Below are 7235 nucleotides of genomic sequence, written 5' to 3'. Positions count from 1 at the left end.
TGAGGGGGGGGTGAGTATTTGATCCAGAACGGGGTAAAGATGTGCCACTGCAGTGGATAAAAATCAATAATAGCCCATGAAAAAAACATTGTATAGACGAATCCAATTTCACGCATTCCTATACCTCAATGGCTGCCAAAGTTGGGTCCCCGTCGGCTTTATCTCACCTAAAATGTGAAATAATGCGGCCGTGGAGGGTATTTTAAACTGCATTCTATCACCCTTGTTACACGTAGACAAAAGAATGATGACAGTTTACAACACAAAAGAATCTAACATCGATTTTTAAGCGGCTTTTTGGTGTTGCGGGGACCCAAAGATGGCCGACCAAATCCTGACCATGACTTGGCTCGTTGGATTCGTCTATACTCAACTTTCATGTTGTGACATCGTATTAACAACTCATCGCCCCGACCCATTGTTATAGTTGGAAGTGAAACAGCTTGAAAATGCTACACATATCAGCGGCACATACCTATACCGTACCCCCATTAAATGAGTACCCCCGCCTCGAAGTGGGCCCCCCACCCCGCCTCGTAGTGGGCCTATCTTAGGCCTATCATACCCACTGTGCGTATGCCGCTAATGTATAGGACAGGCGACACGTGACGTACGAGCTGTACCATATCTCAATAATAATGTAAAAGAAAACCAGGGAGGTTAGTCATGATGCAGTCATGTCTACAGTAGAATTCACCACGACCTTTGCAGGACTTAAACCCATTAAAAGCTATTAAACTAAGATAACACTCATTGAAAGCAGCTCAACTATGCTACATCAGAATCTTCTCTGGTTAAATCCACACTACAAGCTACTACTAGTACTACACATGTTTCTGTTTTACCTGTGCAATGAGCAATGAGCTGGTATTATAGTTTCAGTTGGGTGAACGATTATAAAGCGAACGCAAAGGTAACAATACTGAGTGGGCCTTTGTTCACGAAATGAGACAGTAGTGTGCATATTGTTAACCAGCATTCTTGAAAATGAGAAACATAATGGCTGTGGTCCGTAACACGGTTTGGAAATAATTTCTTCATATTTTTTGGTGTTATCTGTCGTTTACATATCCATCCTAAAACACCAAAGTGCGAATATTTCCAAACACCTAAATTAGCTAAAAATTTAGGACATGTTACAAAACTATATTTTCTAGAATTTCAGAAGAGTACTTTAAATATTGGCCGGTTATTTTTCACACAGTGACGTTAACAAGGCAATATCCTATTACCTATAACATACACTAAAACACCAAAGTGAGAATATTTCCAAACATCTAAATTAGCTAAAAATTTAGGACATGTTTCAAAACTATATTTTCTAGAATTTCAGAAGAGTACTTTAAATATTGGCCGGTTATTTTTCACACAGTGACGTTAACTAGGCAATTGCCTATACTTCTAACATACACTATTTGTAGAGGTCACGCGTCAATGAGTGAGAGCACTGTGTAGATTGTGTATAGGAAAACGGACATTAACTGCAGTATGTACAAGTCATACCAAGACTTTTTTCTTAATTGTATACCAAGAATTTTTCTTAATTTGACCTATTATCCTTTCTTCCACTCATCTACTAAACTAAAATAATGAGCGAAGTCTGTGTTTGTGTGCGAGGAGAGTGTCTGGGTGGTTGTCTGTCTGCCCGGTTATGGGTTTCGCCGCGCTGTGACGCCCGGGTGTGACGCTTCGATCCGATATTTCGGATATGGATAGGTTTTCGAAGGGCCCCCTCGAGGTCAAAGGTCATCTATGGGGGAAATTCACATGATTGCCTCAAGTGGATAACATGAAGCAGTCAAGTGCATAAAAAGAAGTTCACCTGTATAAGCTGTCAGAAATATCACAACACCTGTGAACAGGGAACACTGCAATGTTTACCCACAAATCATTGCTGCAAATTATTTTTGAATTTCAAACTTTGTCCCATTGGGCTTAAGGGTTCATACCACTAAATCCGCCAGTGAAGCGGTTTCCGGTAAAAGTTTATCACGACTATAGTCCCAACTTTGCATAAAAAATTTGCAAAATCGGTACAATATTAACAATTTTAGTGTTGCAAATCGTGTTTTGCTAGAACTTGTGAATGTGATCTCTACTAATTTGAACAGAAAACGCGAAAATTTGAGTGATGTTTACGATGATGAGCGCATGAACACACGAGGTCAAAACGCGGTTAGCAGTCGGACGTAAACACGGGAAAATCGGGTCTTTTTATATAGCGCTATTTTTCTCAAAAAGTAGACCTAAAATATGGTGTCATTTTCAGATATGTTAAGCAGAATTTTGTTCTGATTAAGATGATATCAAATATATATTTCAAAGTAAGACGTAACTCGACGTATAGCCTAAAACGTGACCCCTATTTTGCACGTAAAGTCTATGGCAAGCTATTTTGTGGCATGTACCCTTTAAGGAGCAATTCCATGCGTTTTCCGCGCGTCTTTATCTATTTAAAATGCACGCGAAGAAATGAGAAAGGACATCAACAAGCGCGTGCATGGACGCCGCCATGTTTTTTCGCTGTACGTGCGTTTGCCGCGAATAGGCTTACTTTTATTTCCAATTTAATAAAAGTTCCGATTTTGGTAGAAGTTTGAAACCTTTTGATATGAATAAAGAAGAGTTTCAAAATAATGAAAACATTGTTTATTGGTGTTTAAATTACAAAGAAGTTTTTCAATTTCATTGTTATTTTTTAACCAATTTTTTTGTCATTTAAACTCAAGTTTTGGCCTTCAATTTTAATAAAATTACATAAAAAATTAGATTTAAGATGTTTAAGTTTCTAGTTTGCTTTATTTATACCACTGTCCAGTATTTTAAATTGTTATAACATTCAAAGTTTAATTTATATTAATATTTAATTTCAAATAGCCATTCATTACATTTGCTTTTTGGACAAAACGGGTTAAAAGTGACGCTGGAGGGGGTAGGCCTACTTGATTGACATTTCTTGTCTTTTTAAATATTCTGCAGGTACTGAGAATGTTTTAATTTTGAAGTTATGCACTTGTAATAGATGTTCAAAGAACGTTTACTCTTAACATCAATTAATATCTTCATGAAAATAGCAAATCAGCAACCCTTGTGCATTCATGTGCATCAAAATGACGAAAAATGGCAATTGTCGGCTATCATGCGTGTGCTTGAAATCGACATCCTGTCTAAAGAGTGAAAGAAAATAACCCAAAATTTCTTACAATTAATTCAAAATGTAGTGAAAAAGATAACAAAATCATTTTCAAGACTAAAAACGATGTTTTAGCCTCTTCAAGGGTTCATACCACTAAATCCGCCAGTGAAGCGGTTTCCGGTAAAAGTTTATCACGACTATAGTCCCAACTTTGCATAAAAAATGTGTGTCAGTACATTTCCATGGTCAGTAAAATACTATAGAGGAACCTACCATTTTTCTTGTATACACGTTCGATGTTTTTATCAATTACATAAAAAATCCATTTTAGACCCCAAATGTTTTTTTCAGGAAATAAAAGATTAGATTACCATAAAAACGAAACAGTAATCTTTTGCCGGGTCTAATGTTATTTATACATAGAATTTTCAACGTTTTTTCTATCCTTATTCTTGCTCAATTAAAAAATATTTTGGCGTATATAAAATTGAAATAAAATTCTCTGCCTCATAAACGACATCAAATGTGCCACAATTGGGTATCACGAATCGTTATATATGATGTGCAGTTAATAGGCCCCCTATTCATATTTTCGTTTATACAGAGGGGATGCTTCAGTTTTGACAGGAAAAATATTTTCTTGAAAACCCTCTCACTCGGTTATTTCAAAACGGTAACCACGCTTCCCTAGAATGTGCAATAATTTAGCATTAAAATTTTTCTTATTCTAACAGCAAGCGTTTCTAGAATGCAGTATGGCGAAATGTGGTGTAATCCCGAGTATTCTAATTTTATTTTCACCTTTTGCAGCGGAGCGACTTGCAGGGGCCATAGTACGAGTAGGATCCAACCCAGAATACGGACAGAACCCAGCGTGTATGACTCCAGTGCCTGCCTCTCCCGACGAGCGTATCGAAATCGCATGCTATAAGAATGGACAATACATCAGTGTTGAATTACCAGGATCAGGTATTCTGACACTCTGTGAAGTCCAGGCAATCTCGTGCAGTAGATACGACAAAAGTAAGTACATTTTTTGTTCACAAAGGTTGCCCTTTTTGTTTTGGTCCAGTGGTGTCACGCACAGTGCCGTTCCGACCGTTAGGCCAGGTAAGGGGCGCCAAAAAAAAAGGGCGAAAAAAAGAATAAACGGGAACGGAGAAAAAAAGGGAAGAAAAAATGAGGGCGATAAAAAGAAAAAAATGGGCAGTAGGCCTATACAAATAGGTCAAAACTGATGTGTTATCAAGGGGGTAACCCCCCCCCCCTTAACACTTTTTTGGTATGCTTTGGTTTGGCGGCCGGCAGGGAGAGAGGCTTTGCCTAGGGCGGCAAAATCCCTAAAGCCTTCAGCATACTTTCCTGCCGCTTGCCGCTGCGGCAAGCGGCAGGGCGTTTCAACCAATGGCAAGCCTTTATTGTGTCCGTTTGTCTGCAATGCGCGTGCGCCACGCCGCTCAGCGGCAAGCGGCAGGGTAGTATGAAACCAGCATAAGAACGGCCCTGGTCACGCAGCGAATCGTCCGGGCATTCAAGCGGCCGCGGAGCCGGAGTGCCGAAGGCGCGGTAGAGTGGCAGCCGCGACAGCGGCGAGTATTAAACCACTGGTGTGAGCGTGTCACAGTGGCACCCATTAGTAGGCCCATGTCGCATGGGGGGAAATGGTAAATCACACATATATAGCAGCATTTCTCCTCATTTTTCACAATTTTGCAGAATTCAGCAGCCTGTTTTAACAGATTTTGTCGTTATTTTAGAAAATCTGGCTGTTTTTGTGTGATCTCCCATTTTCCCCATGCGACATGGGGCCTGTTCCAGATCATGATTTTACATTTGAAATCACTCGCCTAAAAAAAAAAATCCGCAGCGTTCGAAATCGCTCATATTTTCAACCACTGGAATCTCAAGGCAGCAAATGTCTAGGATATAGCTCAATTTTGCATAGGGTTCAATGTAAAATTAAAACTTCACATGCATTTTCTGGAATTCCAAGTGCTTTTCCTCTGGCGTCAAAAAAAAATAGAATTGATTCCGGATTAAAGTTTCTTAACGAGAACGCACATATTACTTGCGGACTTCGAAATAAAAAAGGGAAATTTAAATCAAATTTGCTCCACAGCTCCAAAGTACACAATGTGCTTACACTGTGATTTGCCAGCCTATACCTGCATGTATATTTTTATATGTCCGATGTGTGAAATACAGCCAATGGGCTGTTCCAGTTAAAATCCTTACACCCTCTAGATGGAGGTCATGACGTCATCTTGCACACAGGAGTGTAGATATCAAATGTAGTCACCCATTCAGGCAACTCCATTTGATATTCACACTCCCTGTGTGGAAGATGTCTTGCCGGGTGGGGAGTATGGAATTCAAATGGAATAGCCCAACAGTTCTTCTTTTGTAGGATTTGAAGGATTTCAATTTTTAGGCCCCATGTCGCATGGGGGAAAATGGTAAATCACACATATTTAGCAGCATTTCTCCTCATTTTTCACAATTTTGCAGAATTCAGCAGCCTGTTTTAACAGATTTTGTCGTTATTTTAGAAAATCTGGCTGTTTTTGTGTGATCTCCCATTTCCCCCCATGCGACATGTTTGGTCCCCTATGGATAATGCTCGGGGATAACGATAGGTAGGCCTACGTGATCTGTGGTATAAAAAATGCCGAAGGTCCAAAAAGTCCCCTTTTTTGACCTCAAAAGTCCAATTTGCGAGCGTAGCGAGCGAAAATTAGAATTTTTTCATGCTTTTTTGGTAGTTTACTTTTAAACATGTTAAAGGGCCACAAGTACATAAGTTTATTTTTTTATGCCCAACGACGTTGTCCTTCTGATTAATAATTATATATTATATCTTATCTGTTTTAACAGGGATGTCTGAGGAAACCCTTTTATTGAACTGGTTGAAGCGTGAGCTTGAGACTGACAATGAGTAACATGTGATTCGACACATTGGATTCATAACACATAGAACAATTCTTTTTTAGTACAAACCAGCAGAGGCAAATACTCCCATCGTCATGTAATGTCTGCATGTTAATACAGGCTGCTATATTGGATGCTGCATGTGCCCGGGTGCATGTGGTTTTAACCGCATGAAGTTTTAAAAAGCTTCATCATATAATAGTCAGAAAGTGTTATACTAGGGATGACCAATGAACCATCAACTTGATTAGAACACTCCCATAGACATGCAGGGAGCTCAACTGTGCACTGCTTGCACAGACATTTCTAAATTGAGCTCATTCTTTTATTTTTCATAATTTTTCTGTAAAAATTGGAGATGTTAATGCCAATTATGTTTTGTAACTATCCTGCAAATTACAGCATCATAACTTATTTGGTTTTTCTGTAAGTGTGAGTCAAAATTGGTCCATCGCCACAGTGCGCTAAATTGCCAGTGGCCCAGTGCAGCACTGCTCAGAATGGCACAAAATATTCAGATGAAAAAGATCAGGTGAACACCTTGACCCACTGAGCTGTAATTTGGCAGAGTTGTTGTTATTACCTCTATCATACCCTCTGTAAAAAGAAAAAAAAACGGACAAGTAGATCTCGAGTTAAAAATTAAATCACCAGCTTCCCTTTGGAATTTCCAAACACCTTTCGAATCATGTTAAATAGACACCTTTCTGAACATAAATGTGAAGTTTCATGCTCATTTGTTGTATTATTCACCTGATCTTAACCCTAAACATTTTCTTATATTTATACCATCTGCACTGACTTGCTGCTATACACGCACAGGAGCTGTACTTTTAAAATACGCGCCTAATCAATAATGAGTCTTTCACTCCATTGTTAAAGTACTGTGCTCTCTGTAGCATATGGAGTGACCAGGCCCTGGATGTGATGGTTTTGTAGCACATGACAGTATTCATTCAAGCCTATCAAGGTCTGTTATTAGCCACTTGCTGAATGGCTGGGCATTATCAGCTATCAAAGAGATAGACCTTATGCTGCTGCCAATCACAATAGAGGTTAAACATTTTGTTAAAACCCCAGAAGTGATATCAGGACAAAGCTGTGCATGTTGGTACTTGATTGTTTGGATTCCTATGTTGAAAATCCCTTGTAGTACATTAGTATTTTTCTT

At 39.0% G+C, this 7235-nt stretch overlaps 1 protein-coding gene across 1 annotated transcript in view; it reads left to right on the top strand.

Annotated features, from left to right (window-relative positions):
• LOC140171418 (fucolectin-like) overlaps positions 1 to 6277 on the top strand; it is a 22562-nt gene extending 16285 nt beyond the window's left edge. Inside the window, exons 6-7 of the mRNA XM_072194676.1 lie at positions 3947 to 4159; positions 6011 to 6277. The gene's annotated coding sequence lies outside the window, so the exon portion shown is untranslated. The remainder of the gene's footprint in view (positions 1 to 3946; positions 4160 to 6010) is intronic.
• Positions 6278 to 7235: the final 958 nt, after the last annotated feature.

Source organism: Amphiura filiformis, chromosome 15 (genome assembly GCF_039555335.1).
Source record: "Amphiura filiformis chromosome 15, Afil_fr2py, whole genome shotgun sequence".
In the NCBI taxonomy this organism is placed as follows: Eukaryota; Metazoa; Echinodermata; class Ophiuroidea; order Amphilepidida; family Amphiuridae; genus Amphiura; species Amphiura filiformis.
Note: the sequence above shows the minus strand (reverse complement) of the source record. Positions and strands in the feature narration are given on the sequence as shown.